Source organism: Columba livia, chromosome 13 (genome assembly GCF_036013475.1).
Source record: "Columba livia isolate bColLiv1 breed racing homer chromosome 13, bColLiv1.pat.W.v2, whole genome shotgun sequence".
NCBI classification, from domain to species: Eukaryota; Metazoa; Chordata; class Aves; order Columbiformes; family Columbidae; genus Columba; species Columba livia.
The window spans coordinates 6,151,992-6,170,728 of NC_088614.1; the positions used below are offsets into that span (position 1 = coordinate 6,151,992).

The following is an 18,737-nucleotide window of genomic DNA, read 5'->3' on the forward strand; positions in this document are numbered from 1 at the left end:
TTATGTGATATTTTTAAAGATTTTCGTTTTATCCTGACCTTAACTTGCCAGGACCTAGACAATGAGGTGAGATGCCGTGTGTGACTCAGGGAAACGCGTCCGTGATGGTTTCTCCTTGCGATGTAATTTGAGGTGATTGTAGAGCCCTTGTCCTGACTCTGGAAACTGAAAACGTGAGCACATTTTAATGGTGGCATTTTTCACGTTGCTTTCTGGGGACCTCCTGGGCCATCAAGCTGTGTCTGCTGTGGTGGCAGGTGACGGTGTCTGGTCCTTGTGGGGGCTGCACGTATCTGGTGTGAGCCCTGGAGCAAGACCTGCATGTTGATGAGAGAGGAAACCTGGATCTGAGTTGCTGAAGCCTCCAGCTGGATCGTTCATGTGGCTACACAGCATTTTCCTGGCCGAGGAGGCTGCAAACCGCTGCTTGGAGCGGGTGGTTGTGCGCTCCTTGGGTACGCCTGCCCTGTTTTTTTCCTCTGAGAGACACTGTGTATGTTCTCAAAGGCTGAACGGTGACTTCCTGGACTCCTCCTTGGCTAATTAGTGCGTTTTAAATGGGATGCCTGCATCCTTCTCACAAATCAGCTTTCAGAGAGGACAGGAAATAGTTCAGTTATTAATAGTAACCTATATCCAATTTGCCACTGAATTGCATGGTTGCAAATATCTGAGACTGTAAAGGTGACAAATGTGTCTGTCGCTCTTTTTTTCTTCCCAAGAATGGTCTGTATTTTCTCAATGTGTTAAAATTGAGTGTGGAGTAAGAAATTGCCGACTCATATTTTTAAAGCGATGCTCTTCCCAGGCGAGTAGCATCGTTAACCCTCCTTCCTTCCTGGAGAAGAACTTACAAAGGGAATTGGAGTGGAACGGATGAGGAAAGGGCTCTTAGTCAAGCTCCAGGGAAGGTATTTGGTCTAATGATGGGCAGTGTGTCCTGTTTCAGACTTGTATTTAGCAGGAATGAAAAGGAGAAGGTGCCTGAGATATGACAACAGCGATGATCTAACTTTAAATTACTGGTTTGATTCCAGAGAACATGTTTGTTTCTGTAGGGTTGTGGAAGGCCGGCACCGTGCAGCTGAATTAGGACAAGTTGGAGCTTCATGGTTTTTCAGCTTGTCCCCATTTGTTTCAGCGCAGTGGGTTGTTCTGAGCTCTCAAAGATGGACAGTGCTTCTGTCTCTTCAAATTCACCTTTGAGTGTCCCTTTTGATGGCGTATCAGCATGTTCTTTACCGTGCATCTTTTCGATCCCCAGTGGTGGACGTTCCCCTGGTCCTGGGGGTTGTTTGTGTTAGGAGTGCAGGTGGTGGGGTTTTGGGCGGCTGTGACTGCCTGAGCCAGGGAACCTGGCAGCCCAGTTTGCCAGATGAATCTGTGGTGATTCTGGCTGTTTGTTGTTAAAAACCTCAATTCTGTAGCTTTTGAATATAAACTAAGTTTTCTAGTACTTGATTAATTTATTTTAGTTTTCCCATAAATGTTTCTAATTGTCACCATCTGGGGATGTTACCATTTGTGCTGTTGACTTCAGCGGTGCTTGTTTTCCTTTATTACTTCTTGTTTGTATGCTCGAGAAGAACGTTTGTTGTCTTTGCCTCCTACCTTTTACTTGAACTTATTATGTGTTAGTTTCTGTGTTGGCCCAAAAGTCTTTTACTGCACCATGCTTCCTAAAACGTTTGGTTTTCAGCTGCGTTATGCCCTTCATTGTACATGTCTACATGTATGCTGCTGTACTTAAGCTTTCAAAAAAGTGCTATTCATACTGTCGTCGTATTATCTGACTATAGAATAATTGGGTTGGACATGTATTACTTTTCAGATGGGGCTCAACAGATGTTTGGGATATGGAGGTTACAATTTCTTCTCATTTTCATGTGAACTAAAAATAATCACAGAACTGTTCTGCTTTGAGTATTCGCACCATTGTGCATCCTCTGTCTCTTCCAAATGGCGTAGAAATTAACTGCTAACCATACCTGACAATAACCAGCTTGAGGGTTCTGTACCCGTTGATGCTGAGTTTGCTGGCTGGACGGCCAACCAGCTCTGCTGGTTTGAGAGCAGATACGGTGCTGCTGTTCTGTGCTGATGGTTTTCTTGGAAACACATTCTCAGGGGCTTAACACGTACATTGGGTTTTGCTGTGTACCAGGAACACTGACGTGTTCTTCCCAAGCAAGACAGTGTCTTTGCTTTGCACGTGCACTTCACTTAATGAAGAAATGAACCTGTTTATGTGTCTCTTGAAAGAGGTTCAACCAGGCTGGAAAGACCCAGCAATCTTAGGTAATTACATTTCATATTGGAGCTCTAAAGAAGAAAAATAGTGTCTGGAGGATTATTTGGAAGCATTGGGGCTGACAAACAAGGATGGCTGTAGCTCCCTAGGCTGCCGAAGCGGCAGTGGATACCAACTATTTTTGGGTGCATAACCATTTTTTTATTTCTATCCATGACAAACATAACCACTTGCTCTAAGTGAATGCCATTAGAAGGCAAGCATTGTTCATGTACTTAAGACTTCTGTATCCATTTGCTGATAGAAGTGCATAATCTTTAACGTATTTAACATTTTTAAAACCAGGGGAGGGTTTTTTTTTTTAAGTTACGCAGACTAAATCATAGGCTGGAAAGCAGCTTGTCCTCCAGCCCCAGTCTTGTCTCCGCTTGCCAGGACAGAAGGACGAGCTGCAGCCTTGAGCTTCGCTCCAAGGCTGGGTAAGGAAATTGCAGAAACTGTATTTTGACTTAATACTTTCCACTCATCAGAGAAGCCACAGAAGAGTGGTAATGGTGAAGGGGGAGAGCTGAGGGAACATGCTTGTGTGTTTCCAGAGCTCTTAATTGTCTGCACGGAATTGAAAAATCTGCTCCAGTGGAAACTGTTGAGGCTTGTTGGGCTCCTCTGCCACCCCACGCGAAGGGAGAACCGGTTACCGAGAGAACCGGTTACCGCAGGGATCGCGGCTCTTGGGTTGTGCTTGGGCTCCCACAGCCCCGGTTTTTTACCCTTTCACAGATCTTTCCGAGAGAAATTCTGCGTAATTTTAGGAGTTGGCAATTTTGACATATTCTCGAGGGACAGAGAACTTGAAATGTCTGTTGTGAACAGATAACCAGTAATGAAGTTGGAACGTCCAGTGACTTCAGAGTTGTGCTCAACTGCCTGTTGTGTGTTTGCAAGGGTTAAACTCAGGGAAATGTTGGGCTTCTGCTGATAATTAGCATTTTAATTTAATGTAGTTCAAACGCTAGGGTTAGTTAAGCACTTTTATGCTGTCTTTTGACCTACTGAAATGAACTGCAGAATTTTTATTTGAACTTCTCAAGTCTAATTTCTATAAAACAAGACGTGGAAAGGTACCGTCCACAAGTGTTGTTTCCCATTCCCCTTTGTAGAGTGGACAGCAGTGGTGTCAGCAGCTCCTCAGGGCCAGCCCGGAATATTGGTGGTGGGAGCTGAGCCCCAGTGTTAGATCAGTGTGTAAATACTGTGATCAGTGCCATTTAATTGGTTGAAAAAAGTAGAAATCTTGAGGAATACTTGGAAGACATTGAAACCAGGTGTTGGATGTCACAGACCCTGGATTCTTTTTGGTTACTGGAGGTCTCCGAACAGCTCGGTTGTTCCTGGATTTAGAGGACTCAACCTGCAGTTTTTGTGGCCTTTTGTCTGTGTTAGATTTTCAGTTAAAACACTTAAAGGACGATTTGGTTCCACAGGAACCACATCTTTCCTTTCATGCTTGTTTTAGTGGGATAAATTGAGCCTTAGGCTCTTCAGCTCATGTATAAGTATCTTGATCTGTGTTTTTCAGGACAGTATCAGGTTATTTTGTATTTTTATCGAGTGGCAAAGATGACAGGAGCTTTAAAAAATGTAGATCTCAGCACACATATTGTCTGCAGGGCAAAATAAAGGAACTTTGAGACCTAAAATACATTACGTGCTTAGTTTCTGAAAGCTATAAAATTAAATTTTACTTGATGTTACATTGTGGTCACAATCAAACATACTGAAAGGTTTTTTTTCTTTTTATTTTAAGCACTAGTGGAATTCTCTCTGTGCTTTGGCGTTTTGGTACTGGACGTGTCCTCTGGAAGCGCCGGAGTGGTCACGATTGGGTCTGGTCCCCCGAACACAGCATGGATGTGTCGGGGATGCTCGGTCTGGAACCTGCTGATAGGATGCAGGGCACTTCAGTTGAAGGTTATTTATCTCTAATTTCTGCGTGTTTCTTGGAAACAGCCCTTTCTCCCCTGTTCAGATCTCCAGTGCGACACCTCTCCTGTTCCCCTCTCTTCCTGACGGCTGTGTGGAGCGCTCTGGATGTTCTTGTCCAGGCTCTGCACTGAAATTACCTCAAGTGTGGTGATTTTTATTCGCCGTGTGTCCCCTGGAGGGCCAGAGGAAAGGACTGTTGGATCTCGGGGGTGTAAGCAAAACCTACAGAAAGGAGCAGAGCCAGTAATTTTTGTACATGAAGCACTTTGATTTCTTCCCCAAACTCCAGCACTTGTTATTTTGGTTTTACCAGACTTTGATGCTATAACCAGGCAGGAAAACAATCCCTGTTGTTGCAGAGGTACCTACAGATATTTGTGGAAGATAACAAGTACATGGGGTCTGTAGTACTGATTGCTCATGGATTCTCCTCCCAGCTCTGTTTCCTCAGACAGGTGAATTGCAGTGTGTTTTTCCAGTTTCACAGGTTTCAGCAGGGTGGAAGGTGGTCTGGGTGCTGTGTGAAGCTGTGCAGACACCCCCCGTGCCCATGGATAGCGTTGGAAACGTTTCTGTTTCCCCCCCTCCGCGTGTGTTGTACCTGCTGGAGCTGTGTGTGTCAGGTGCTGGAGCTGATCCGGCAGCCTGAGCTCCCTGTGCTGTGTGTTCTCCACTGGGTGTTTGTGCTGGAGCCCTCAGATGCCTCATTGAAATGTTGTCTCTTGCTGAAATTATTTTGGGAGAGGCAGCTGAGCACTGTGGCAAATGCTGTCCTGCTCCCTAGAGACCTTTTCCGTTCCAAGTTGGTCTAAACCAGAATCTACGCTCCTGCTGGGATCCCGTTACACTCCTTAGCTCTGGATCACCGTAAAATCTGAACCGATGCAAGTCTCTCTTTAAATCTAAACACAACTTTGTACTTTTTGCTTCAAAGAAGCACTAATAAGAGAAAAAAAACATACTTGCTTGTGGAGAGGATGGTCTCTTGATTCTTTCATATCTGACTTCAGCAGATGGGTTCTTTCCTGCTCCCTGGAACATGGAACCCTTGTTGCATTCAATTGGTCACATTCAGAAATAGCTGGATGTATAACGTTGAATCTCAAGCACATTCTTCATAGAGATGGAGCTGGTCAAGTTTTATTCTTTCATGGCTGAGATCGGTCTATGAATCCACCTCTTGCCTCACTACTGCGACCAGTTGGTGTTTCCCTGCCAGCCCCAAAATGCTTTGATGGAAATAGTCTATAGTTAATCTTAATGCAAGTATAGTTTGTGGTTTGTTGGGTTTTTTTTAGGTCACATCTTGTGAATGTAAAGCATTTTCCATCTACAAATACTGATTTCTCTAAAGTTACAAGATACCCTTTTATTGAAGAAGTTTGAATTACTTAATTCCTGATTTTTTCGGTGAGCGCTGGGAAAAGTTGCACCGTGTGCTCTAAATCTGAAGTTCACTGATCTGTCTGGGAGTGCAGCAACATGAATCAATAACTAATCAGTGGGAACTGCTGAGGACAACGTGTTAAAGAGCAGAAGTTGGTGCAAGAACTTAGAGGTTGAAACACTTTTTTTAATGAAACTGTTTGCTTACGCATAGTTTCCAAATTACTTGATGTTAATATAAAATAAAGCGTCGCAGATCTTGAAAGCTTGAGCCTGTTTTGAACCTGAATCTGGTCGCCTTGAACGCTTAATTATTTGGTCCTTTTCCTGCCATTTGAGCGCGCAGGGAGGGTGAACGGTTTGTGGTGCGGAGCGGGTTGTGCAGCTGCACTGAGCTTGGCCACCGGTCACCGGAGGGAAAACAAGGACGATGACGTTAGTTTGTGCAGTGATACCTTTTCATCAGACTAGAGCTAAGAAAATTGGATGGATAAATGTGTTTGTTCATTATAATTTAAGGTTTTGGAAGTGAAGTTGGTTTTAAATTGAAATGTTGGATTCTGCAGAAGAGCAACATGGTGCGAGCGGCCAGAACACGTGTAGCCAGTAAGGTTCTGCGCATCATCTCCGGGTCGGCATCTTCTGCTGAAGTATTTGCTGTACTTCGTAAATGATGTGACAACCATTTCATAAAAATGCTGTAGCGTTTGTTGTGGAAGTTACTTGGCTCAGAGCTGATCACTGTTGCAAAGTTACAACACTGATGTATATTTTATATGTGAGCTAAGTGATGAATAGAATCGCTGTATGTAGGCCAGGAAGCAGATATAAATAGATCCTCAAAATTGTGTATCAGTATGTCATGGGACAGGATTCCTGTAGAGATTTAGGATGGTTTTGTTCAGAATTGATCATGATCACTACTGTCAGCAAGTAGCGCTACTGATTTTCCAGGTAATGTAGTTGGAAGTTCAGATTTTTTTCTTTTCCCCCAGTTTATCTTTTGTCTCTGTTTAAGTGGGTATCTCTAATTAGAGTTGTGACTTATTATGGAGGAGAAGAGCCTAAGAGGAGTAGGACAGTGATGGCGTTAGAGCTGCGGTGCAGGTGTCACCATCACATCTCATCTGGGGGGGATCACTCAGGGCCTCGCAACTCGCCTTGGAAAAATCCATGAGGTAGCCGTATGTCTCCATCTCCTTTGCTCTTTTGAAAGAAAACTGTCAGAAAACTTTCATTTGCTTCCCTTTTACTTGTCTGGAAAAGTCTGTGTGCTGCAGGGTTTCCTTTGAGCAAGGACCACATGCCCTTGCGTGTTCCTTTGGGTTTTTGGGTTTATTTTGTCCTGTTCCTTTTCACTGTGGTTCCCCAGACTCAACTGGTAGCGGCTCTGCCCTGGATGCAGCTGTGTTGCTCATCTCAACATTTTCCCTTTGACTTTTCATCAGGGAGTAGAAGCTTTTCCAAACAAAGGAGGCTCTCCCAGGTTCTGTGCGTGTTCATCCTGGGGACTCTCCTTGATGGTTCTTCAAACCCATCCCGCTGGAAGGCAAGTGTTGCACATCCAGCAGCGGTTTGTAAGCAATAGAGCATAAAATTGGACTCTGTGTCACGAGCTCTGCATAGGCCAGTCTTGTTGACTGCAAAGTTGTGAAATGGCTATGGGAAACTAAATCTGTTGCTGTTTAAAGCAGTGTAGTATGAGCAGGCCAGGCCTTACAGTGGTGCAGGCAGAATTTGGGAGAATGATAATAGGTTACAACAAGGTTTAAATAGTGGCGGTTGGCTGCCCCAAAGGACTTCCATGGTAAAAGCGTCAGTATGAGGTGTTGGGAAAAGAACACGAGCAGCAGGGGGTAGGTGGGAGGAGGAGCAGTGTGAAGGTCCTTGGGATGGCGCTGGTCGGTGTGAGTTGTGGAACCTTTAGCAGTTTTTAAGGGGCAACTGCAAACGGAGCAAGCGAGTAAAATGTTCTGAAAAGAACACAGTTTGTACTTTGTAGCTCCCCACTTGTGACTTTCTATATGTATGTTTTTGAGTATAAAATCAGGTTTTAGAATTTTTCCTTTTAGAAGAACAGGTAATTTAGAAGAAATCCAGATTTTCCATTGTCAGCTGGAGCAGGGGTCGGTTGCTGTGTCCCTCAGTGTGGTTTACATGGTCTGGAGGTTGGATGGGACATGGGGTTTTGGGTGGGGAGCTTGGCAGGAGCAGATGTGGAGCTCCCAGTGAACCCTGTGGCCAGGGCCTGCGCTGCTGTTGCTGCTGCTCGCCCGGCACAGCTCATTTCTGGTTAAATAGATCCTTTATTGAGCTGCTTCGCTGTGGAAGTACAACCGGAGCTCAGGTATTGCTGCTGGGTGTCTAATGCACGTTTTGAAGAAATTCTGCGGTTTTGCTTAGAGCGTATGCTGACTCCTTCCATATGTGCATGTTCCTTACAGCTGCAAGTGAGAACCTGCTAATGCTGAGCAGGTATCTGGAGGTGGTTTGGTTCTTCGTGGACACAAAAAATCCGGCATAAGACAGTGTTTTACACATGGCTCTGCCCAAGCGCTCTGGTCTTGCACATTGCAAACCCACAAATGTGCTTATGAGCAGTTCAGGCTCACCCTTGCTGGTGTGACTTGTGTGGCTCCTGCCGAGCCGTGCAGTCCCAAACGTGTCCCCTCTGCAGCCGGGGAGCCGGCCGGGTCACCTGGAAACCCACAGTGACGTTTGTGGAGATCTCGTCTGGAACAGACTAGTTTGCTCTGGCTGGGAGATGAATTTCTTGCGGAGTGAAGGTGCCGGTCAGGCAGAGAGCAGCAGGTCCAGCAGCAGCACCGAGGCTGCGGGGACGGTCCCCCCGAGCCTTCCCATGCCCCAGAGGGGCACAGGAACTGGGTTTGGGGCTGGAAATCGTCTGCCAAGCCTCCTGTGTACCAGTTGCTGAATGTAATTCTGCTTTGCCGTGTGTGCTGAGAGCTGCTGGTTCCTGCCAGGCACCAGAAATTTCACTTTGGGAATTTGTAGCCGGAAAAATATCCGTGAGAGGCGGAGCAAGAGCTGTTTAAAAAATAACGGAAATGTAGAGATTTGTAATAGATTAACTGCTTTTCAGAGCAAGGGTCCAAGCTGTGCTTGAAAAGAAAGTGCTTGTGTCCCGGGTAATTCCACAGAAGGTGTTTAAAAGGTGAATCAGCGGCGCGGGGCACCCGGGACGGCGGCCCGGGCGGTTCGCTCGTCCCCGCGCGCTCTGTCGGGTCACGAGTTTCTCACCGCTGGGATGTGACTTACCTTTTTTCATTAAAAAAATGCCTGTAAAACCACACAGATTGTTACAGAAACCTTGAGACAAGTACGTTTTTTTGTTTAGTCTACTGTCAAGTTACAGAACTTGGTTGATGCTCTGCTAAGTTTTCCACAGTTTCTTTCGTTCCTCTGTTTGTACAGACTTGTTATCAGAAGGTTTATTTATCAGAAGGTTTATTTCTGGATTAGGCAAGGGGTTTTATTTGGTAGTCTTCGTGTACTCAAATATAGCATGCTTGTTGTGAATAAAAGTAAATTGTGTGTTTTAGTTTTCTAATGAAACAATTCCTGTGTTTTTCAGATTACACAGCGTTTTTGGGACACACCTCTGTTGGATTTTAATATATGTCCTGCTAAAGACAGCTTTCAGCTATGGAATCGGTAAATATTTACCTTGTTTCTGTCCACATCTTTTCTTACCCAGCGAGTGCTTGTGTCCATGGCGATGTTTTTGTTGGTGTGTGGATATTTTTTTGATGTCTTCTTTATTTTCTGAGATTTGAAGGTAAAAATTGCAAAATTCCGTGGAATGACTTAAAGGTACTAACTGTAATACCTTAGGATGTGTCTTCAGTTCTAAGGTGCCCTTTCAGTTTTGTGTTATTTCCCATGTAACAGGTTTTTCCCTGAGTTCGGTGAAAGCCCCAGTGAATTTTGTGGTGGGGGCAGTTCCAGTGCCGCTTTGTTCACGGGATTGTGGAGTTTGTTGGGGCTGTTGCGTGCTGGGTATTCAACATCCTCTAGAGTATCATGGGCTTCTTTCTTTCTCTTCGCTTCAAAAAAAAAAAAAGTTTATTAAAAAGTGTCAGTTTCTCAATATAATATCTCCTTGTGATTAGTATAATTGAAACAGATGGCACCTGTGTTTCATTTTGGGCAGAGAAACCTCCCAATATGCTGAGACTGCAGTTTGGTGCAGCATTAGGATTCAACTTTTCGGTAGCATTATCAGATGTAGGAATGACAGGCTATCCTGGAGTGGAATTTTGGGCGGCAGGAAGAGATTTTTGCTCAGACATTTTGGAGAGGACGAGATGAGCGGGGCGGTGCTGTCAGCTGCAGGTGTGGCCGGGAGGAGGGAGCTGGTTCGTGCTGGTTTTCTGTGCGTTGCTGGCAGTTGGGTGTTTTTCAAGCTGAATAAAAGCCGTTGTTTGCCGTGCTCAGGGTTGCCGTGTGTGTCGTGGCGATGGCGTGAAGTTCAAGGTCATCTCAGTGTTGCCAGAAACGCCGTGGAGGGTCTCCCATGGGGAACCTGCAGTGCGGGGTGCTTGGCTGACCCCTGGGCTTGTGCTGCAGTGGGAGCATGTGTTGAAATGGTCGTTGTGATAAATTTTGTGGGTTACTCCGCGTGGAAATGCAGGTCTGCTTAATCAGGCGGCTTTGCAAGCCGGTAGGTTTCTTTTGTCCTGGGTTTTGAGAAAAAAAAAATCCCACGCAATCTTTGCATTTAGTTTATCCATAATAATTCCAGTTTAGTTTGTCTGTAATAATTCCAAGGTATTCAGGTGGAGACAAGGCGTTATTTCAATTTCCCTTGATGAATGTTAATAGCAGTAGAGGCCTTTAAAGGTGAAGCAAAGCAGGCGAGGCATCGGTGACTCCCCTGCTGCAGCGGAGCAATGAGGGCGGCTGGAGCGGGAGCCCTTCTGCTGGCTGTGCAGTACCTCCTGCCCTGAGGCTGCTCTGCAGTCCCTGCAAAAACAGAGCTGAATCCCGATGGCAATTAGAAAACAGGCTGTTTACTACCTGTTATATTTCATGGCTCGGTGCAAAGATTTTCTTTATTCCGAGTTTTGAAGTAAATGGTGTTTTGCATTTTTGAATGCAAGACGTGCTTTTAAACCAGGGTAGTATTAATTGCAGTACCTTTCACTTAAACTTACTAAACATTCAAACAGATTTGCATAGTAGACTTGCCCACTGGGCAAAATTACTTGCTTCCTGATAGATTATGGAGCTTTATGGCAGACTGCGTCTCTCCAGGGCCTTCTGTCTGCATCACTTGCCTTTTGGCCACTAATATCTTTTAGGATTATTCCTGAGAGCTTATATTATGCACCACATCACTGTGGCAGCTGCCCTTTGAAAAAGTTTGCCACATATGCTTTTTTTCTCTTATCTTTTTAGCCCTTTTCTCTCTGGATGTTTTATACTTTGTGTATATGTTGATTATGGCTCTAGCTGAAACCGTGGATGGAAAAACTTGACAGATGAAGGTTGAGGATGTGTGATGTGACAAAATATTCACGCTGTGTAGAAAGAAATAATTAGTATCAAGTCAGATGTTTCCCTGACTCGTGAAACAAACAAGAAAAAAAGGAAAGAGTGATTTTGCTTTGTGGGTCTTGTGCTGGGAGGGGACTCAGGGGCGTGCACTGTGCCGTTGCTGTTGGTTGCAGACCTGGTGTGGGTGTTTCTGTCCCTGGGAGGTGGTTTATTCCCATCTCATGTGCCTGTCCCGCTGCTGGTGATGCTGTGCTGCTAGCCTGGTCACCGAGACATTCTGTGTTTAGATAAAATGGAAATACATAGAGGTTTTAGCGGCTGGTTTGCCGTATGACGCGCTGCCCGGTTGAGCTGGCGCTGCAGTGGGTGCTGGAGGCTGTGCCGGTGCAGGAAGGGTTGGGAAACTCCGAGATTTCTCCATTTTGGTAGATGGCTCCTTCATTGCGAAATACGGGCGTTGCTGCAAACATTGCTACCCTCAGTTCTCTACAACAGACTTGAGGTTTTTATGTTTTGTTGTGGGTTTTTTTTGTTGTTTTTTGTTTTTTGTTTTTTCCTGCAGTTTGTGTAGCAATAGCAGCAGAGGTTCCATGCAAATGGGTGGGGAAAAAGGGAGTCCAGTCGACTATGTGAGATGGCAGCTTCACGTAGCCTGGGTGGCTGCAACACGGCAGCTCTCGCATCACGAGTAGGACAGGTATTTTCTCACTGAATTGTTTTGAAAGGTTTGCCCGAAACCAGGAGGTTCGTCGCTGTAGCTGCTTTTTCCTTGTCGGCAGCGAGAAGCGGCCGCTGCCCTGGGCTCGCTCGGGACTTGCCGGGTTTGCAGCTCCGGACCCAGTGCTGGTGGGATTCGTGGTTCCCAGCAGCTTCGTTGGGCAGCATGGGGGTCAAGGCTTTATCCACACAGAGATTACAGCAGCTTTTGATGACAGCTTTGGCACCGGTATGTTACAGAGTTCATCATGAATATGTAGGTGTAAGATTAAAAGAATGAATAAGGTAGTGCTGCTGAACAGAATTGCTTTTCAGAGCCGCAGCCAAGCCGTGTTCTGACCTCCCGAGAAGGAGACAATTGTAAAGCTGAGGCCCGTCGTGGAAAAGCAATTACAGTACACGCTGCCAGGATTGAATTGTCCTCTGAAAGTCAGATGCTGCAATAATGGTCGTGTTGTTTAGGTGGAACGTGATTTTACTTAACTGCTTGTTATTTTTCTATTAATGTTCTGAAATGTGTTCATGAACAGTTTTCAATTTTTACTGCTTTGGGGGAAATAGAGCTTAGTATTCCACAAGGAAGACGCTTCTTTGCATAGAAGTGTTCTTCTGAGCTTCCAGCCTTTTTTTCCACGTTTCAATTCTTATCCCTTCCAAACGAGAGGGGCTGGAGGATCACACACCAGCAGCACCGCGTGTGTTCTTTCTTGAGCAGGTCGGTCACAGCCGAGCTGAGCGGTGAGGCTCTGGGTGCTACAGTAGGAAACGTTGGCTTTTGGGGCGAGCATCTGAGGTGTTGTGAGGCAGGGCCTGGAGCTGCATGCAGGTGGAATTAGTAGTCGCATGTAGCGTTGAAGAGGGAACTGTGTGGCTTGGGTTCAACGGTCCTGCTGTGGGCCTCACCCACCCCTGCAATGCTGGAGCCCTTTCTCTCAGAAAAAGACAGGTTTTGGAGGTGCTTTAGAGCAGCTGGGTCATTTTCCAGGTGCAGGTTTGCCTGGAGTGTTCAGAGGAGGCGATTTGGGTTTGTGCCGGAGGTGGGTCAGAATTCCCAGCCCAGCTCCCTTTGGCTCCGCTCGGACGCTGTCCTGCAGGAACCTCGGGTGGGTTTCCATGGCCCTCGGGAGCCAGGAGCTTTTCTGTCTGTCCATTTTCTAGATAATCTACATTTAATTTTTAAAGCCACATCTTCACTGCAGGCAGAGGTGGCTTTGTTGTGAACCCAGGTCTCTTCATTGCTCAAAGGAACTCGCATTTTTGGACACCAAACACCTCTGACACCTGCAGAGAAGATCTTTCAAATCCTTCCCTCTACCCCAATGAAAAAGCTGTAATCTCAGTGTAAGCATCTGATTTGAGTGTTTGAATTGCTGCTTTTACAGTTCTCTGTATTTTATCAGAATTTGTTAAATTCCCAATGTTATTCACATGCCACTTTTGGCAGATGCCACCTACGTGCCCTCAATTTGAAGGCACCTTTCAGGAGAAGTGTGGGTAGGGAGGTTCCTTTCCCGCATGTCAAATGTTGGAGAGCGAAGCGCTCGCATTAATTCACTTTCACCAGCCTTTCTGCTGCTAATAAGCCAACCTGGTCCGTGTGCACAATGCAGTGCCCTTAATGAACAGATCTGAGCTAAGCAGGAACTTCTTTGAAAAACGTCTTGCTTGACTTATTCCCTGGGTGTAGCTCAGTTCTGCGTGTTCACCACGACACCAAAGGAAGTTCTTGGTAAGAGCAGTTCACAACCTCATGGAACACTGGGCCTCCTTCCTCTCGTGTCCTGCTTAGAACTAGACAAAGCCATGGCAATAATTACCAAAAAAGATGGAAAATAATTTTTGTTTGGTTCATTTTTTTGACTTGTTTTTGAATAATTTTATTCTCCGAAAGGGCTACATTATGACTACAAAAATCCTATTTAAAAAAGTATACTTTTGAATTAAGATTTTTGCAGATTTGTATCACCTAATGTATTCTACACTTAAAAATCACAGCTGAGTTTAGGAATAAGTTCATTAAAACAAGCTTGTTATGTAGATGGTGCACAGGATCGTCGTTTCCTGTTATTAATATTTGACGGGAGAAGGTTCCCGTGAGGCACGTGGGCCGGGCGACGCATGGAGACGATTTCAGGAGAGAGCTGGAGGTTGGTTGGTGCGTAACGACCCGTTCCCGCCGCTGTGGTTGTGCGACCTTCTGTGGGTGACGCGGTGCCCGGCGGGTCCCGCGTGTCCCTTGCGGGAGGGACCGGCCCCGCAGAGGTGAGGGGCAGGCTTTGGGTTTTTACTCATTTCTGGGTGTTTTGTGTTTTTGACAGAGGCTGCAGTCGCGGTCTGTGCCGGAGGCCGCGGGCTGACGGGCTTTGGAGGGAAGGGGCGGGATGACACAAGTATGGCTGGAGTGGTTTGTTTTCGGAGATCTCCTTCGTGCCGTGATGCGGTGCAGCTGATGCATTTGGCAGCAAGAGGTGTGCAATCTGTTCTACCCAAGGAGCCTGCAGACCAACGGGCTGCGGATAGACCAGGCTCACTGTTGTGCTCCTTGAATGAATAATAGTGTAGAATGTTCCTGTTCCTTTATCTTTTCCTCTTTTAAATAATAGTATAGAGCATTGTGAGCCTGATGATTTTGGCACTCAAATCCCAGAGTTCTTTAAGGGGGAAAAGTAGCTTTTGGTGTTTGGGAGAATGTGTTCCTGATGTACGGATACCGAGGGAGGTGGATTGGTGACTCGGGCATCTCCAGTGGAACAGTCGGTGTCTGAGAGGTCCCGGTCACCTGCCTGACACCCCGAGATGGGGATCAGTGCTGGGTGGTGTAAAGCAGCAGGAGAAATTGAGTGTGAGTTACATGGAAACCTTGCATAGAAAATGGTTTGGCTGAACCACCGAAGCGTCTGACTGACTGGCAGGTGCTGCTTGTTTCTTTAATATGTACCTGTGAAAGGGGGAAATTGCATTTCCTCACAAAAATAACAAAATTGATGGATAGACTTTATAGGTATTCTTTGGAAGGGGACTTCTGATAAAAACAGGAAATGCTCCTGAGAAGTCAGTCTTGGCTGTCGAGTCTGAAGATGGGGACTCGGCTTTATTGTTATTTCTGTTCCCTTGGTTAAATTCTTGGCAGAGCTTTTAATTTTAGAAGAGCAAGGCAACAAGGGCTGAGATTTGCAGGCTCAGTCTCATTCATTACTGACTTAATTAGATGCTTGAGAACTCAGGTATTCTGACAGATTTTACGACGCCGCATGTTATCCCTGTGCTATAGTAGTTTGCTGGACTTCTCCAGCAGAAATTCAGAGAGAACTTCACTGAAATGTCTTTAACAAGTTAATGTTTTAATTAGTATTTTGATTTGGGATTGAGACTGGATGAGGTGGATTGTTTCCTGTTTCTGGGGGTGGGCGGGAGCCAGGAGAAGGGATTTCGGGGTGTTTTTCAGGACTCCGGCCCCGCTCTGTGTGTGGGTTTTTGGAAGGGGCTGTGCTGGGTGCAGCAGTGAAGCCCATCTCTGCAGCACTGGGGGAATGGCTGAAACTCCCCGTTTCCCTCGAGAGTGGTCTCAGCTGTAATGCTTTTAACTCTTGAATTTGGAAGAGAGTTAGCAGCTCACCTTTGGGGGTGGCAGCTTGTGAAGCTGTCAATACTATTGCCTGTAACCATCTGCTCCTACCACTTAAGTAGCTGCAAAAATCAGTAATTCATTATTTTTTTTAGGAGCTTGGGTGTAAATCTTCTCCCTTGTTATTTTTATGAGCTCCCTCCTTACACAAGATAAGCATCTCCTCAGTGCTGGAAAGGCAAAACAACATCTTTAATCTTTCATCTAAATTTATTTGAAATTTAAATTCAAACGGTTACCAATATCAGAGGTTACTCGGGATCACAGTAGCTGTTCCAGGCACGTGGGTCTCCCCATCAGAAACGTGTAACTTCACCCGCAGAACCGCTCCTGGGGGGGAAGGACGTGGTTGGTGTGTGTACGAGGGGTTTAGGAAATAGATGTTCTGTTTGGTTTTCGTGGAATTGTTGTGGATTCTTAATCTTTATTTAGTTATTTTTGTCCAGGTGAGTTAATAATCCAGGTGGGCTGGCTTTGGTAGTTCTGATTTGAAGTTGTTGTTGGTAATTAGGGTCACGGAGGGAGAGATGGTTGTGGTGTGGGAGTCACTGGAACACTGAAACAGCATTGATGGTAGGACAGACAGACAGTTATCCAGGGCTGGAGTGTCACTTGTATGTTTGACTTGCAGAATGGGAATGGATTGATGTCTAGTAATGATGTTGGTGTTTTGGGACATGTGATGCTGGTTACTGGGTTGTCTCCAGCGCTGTCACGGGGGGGACAGTGGTGACATTTTTTACTACAGAAGGACTTTGCAGCCTGAGGATGGGCACTCTCCAAAGGTTTTGCTCCGTTTCCATCACCGGAGTCCAGGTTTCATAGCATTTATTCTGGTGGTTATCTGATCTGCACAACAACTGTAGGATGTTGAGGGAGTTTGTGTGTCGCACGTATCCGGACTCATCCTATGATACAATAATGTAAAAATACAGTATTATCTTGCAATAATATACAAGCCGCAATGACCAGAGCAGCTCTGCCCTTGGATTGGGTGCATCCCAGGGCCTGTTGTATCCACATGGGCTTTGCTGGAGATGGACCAGGACCGGGGTCCTGTGCCCTCGGTGTCACGGCAGGTCCTGTGCGCGATGGGAACAGCCTCGGTACGATGAACAAATGGGAAGCTCTTGGAGGACTTAGGCCTGGCTGTAATGAATATTTTGGAGGATTTGCAGCATAGGAGGGTCTCTGAGGACTGAGAAGCCCAGAACAGCGCATCTGTTGTTCCTGGCAGCCACAGAGAAGGACCTGGCATTCCACTGCCGGTTCCTTGTGTACCCTTAGAAAATTTTAATACTTACAGGCATTGGTGGTTTTTAGGAAAAGTCATTAGCTTAAAAGTTGTTGTGCATCTTGCAGGGAGGCTTGGACTCTGCCGGGCAGAGCTCAGGTGTTTCTGAGAGTCCATTATCTGTGACTTTCCTTGGCTTCAGGTGATAACATTTGACATTAATTCAGAATTTCCCTGGCAGTCCTGACCCCCAGTTTGTCCCCAGGCTGGTGGGAGGCAGGACTGGGGGTGTTTGTGCTCCCAGTCACCTCCAGCTTGGCCCAGGCCTGACTCCCAGCCCGGCGTAGCTGAGCTCGAGTGCTCAGCCCAATGCTAACCACGAACTAACACAGGGAAAAATAGCCGGAGGAGCTGGGAGAAGGAGAGAGGCAGGTGAGTGTGGGCATGGGGAGGTGCAGCAGGAGCAGTTCTTTCATTTTGTGCATTTTCATCCTTTTTAGCTGTTTAAACTAACAGTCTAAGGATGAAAAGGTTAATGTTGAATAGCTCTGATTGCTGTTTGCGGGATCTAGACTTACTGCTGGTGTCATATAAGAAATAGACTTCCTTTTCATGTTACACAGTCAGAAGAAAATTATTTTTTTGTCTTCAGTAGTTTTTACCTCATTCTTGTAGTCTTGCCAATATCCTGTGTTTGTTTTTTACAGGAAGCCTTTCAACATTTTCTTAATTGGAATTAAGTGTTGTATTAGAAATACACATTTTGGTGGAAGATAATGTAGGAAAGAAATATTCACAGAAATGTATTTTAAGTTAGTAGAAAAACATTTGCTGGAGAGCTTTGCTTTGGAACTTTAACTTGTGAGAGGTTTAATGAAAGGTTTCTGTGCTCTTGGTTAGTAATAAAGGAATAAACCAGCTGTAGTGCTCCTGAATTCTCTTGAGCAACTAAGCTTGGAGACTGATAGTAAGTCTATTTGTTGTCATCTTCTCCCTTCTCCTGCCTATTTTAGTGCTTTAATATAAGGAGCACCTGAATATGAATGATGTACTCGAAGGTTTGGTTAAAGATACAGAAACTTTCCTCATTCCCTTGACCTCAATCTTGCTGAAGGTAGGAAAGCTTTTAAAAAAATACACGTAGAGCTGCACACGTGCAGCCAGCGCTATGTGTACGTGCATCTGGATTTTTAAATGTCCCCTCTTTCAAGGTCATATGCAAAGTGCAGGTTAGATTTACTGTAGAAATCTCTGTTATTGGGGGATATTCCCGTGGTCTGAGAGGCACCAAGGAGACGTTTTCTTCCATCCAGCCCCTGCGGAGCCTGGACCTGGGGGAGCAGAACGTGGGGTCACACTCTCTTCCCGCCGTGGTCCTCACGGCTGCTTCATCTATTTCTTTTTTATGTCATACTTGCAAAACAGCACCAAGCTTTGAGATGCTCCTGTGTAAGCTTCGGTGGTGATGAGCAAGAGGATTAATTAGATGTTCAAGGCAGACAAGTGGCGCGGGAGCTGTGTGCGGCAGCGGTGTGCGATGCTGGCACCCTGGCTCGGCGCGGGCCCTTCCCAGCCCCGTGCGCACAAACGCCGCTGGGCACCGCAGCAAAACTTAGTAAGCAAATTATGTGAACAAAAATGCTCCACTTTGATGGTTTTGTACACGCTGGAATAGTTGTCAGTGAGGCGATTAATGCCGGTTTGATCACCTGGTGGTGTCTTCCTGGTACATGAGGCTGAGATGTGGATTCCTCCAAGATGCTGCTGTAGACTTAGACTTACTGGTTTGTAATGCTGAATTAAGGAAAAAAAAAAAAGGATTCAAATTAGATTGTGAGTGTGGGGCTTTTCTGTGTTCTGTTGCATGCGATTTGTGTACATTTGAGCAGGTCTTGCTGCTTCCAGGAGCTCCTGCCCCAGGAGGAGGTGGTGGCTGTGTCGGGTGTCACTGAAGTGGGTGCTTTGTTTAGGGAAAATTCAGCTTAAAAAAACACCTCTTCCCCATGCAGAGCTTTCCT

General features: G+C 45.8%; 1 protein-coding gene across 4 annotated transcripts in view; it reads left to right on the top strand.

Annotated features, from left to right (window-relative positions):
* Positions 1-18,737, top strand: part of ANKRD11 (ankyrin repeat domain containing 11) — a 136,871-nt gene that overhangs the window by 15,301 nt on the left and 102,833 nt on the right. For 3 of the 4 annotated variants that reach the window (XM_065028721.1, XM_065028719.1, XM_065028720.1), the window contains exon 2: positions 9,219-9,298. The exons of the other annotated variant lie outside the window; for it this stretch is intronic. The gene's annotated coding sequence lies outside the window, so the exon portion shown is untranslated. The remainder of the gene's footprint in view (positions 1-9,218; positions 9,299-18,737) is intronic. 4 annotated transcript variants of the gene reach the window in all.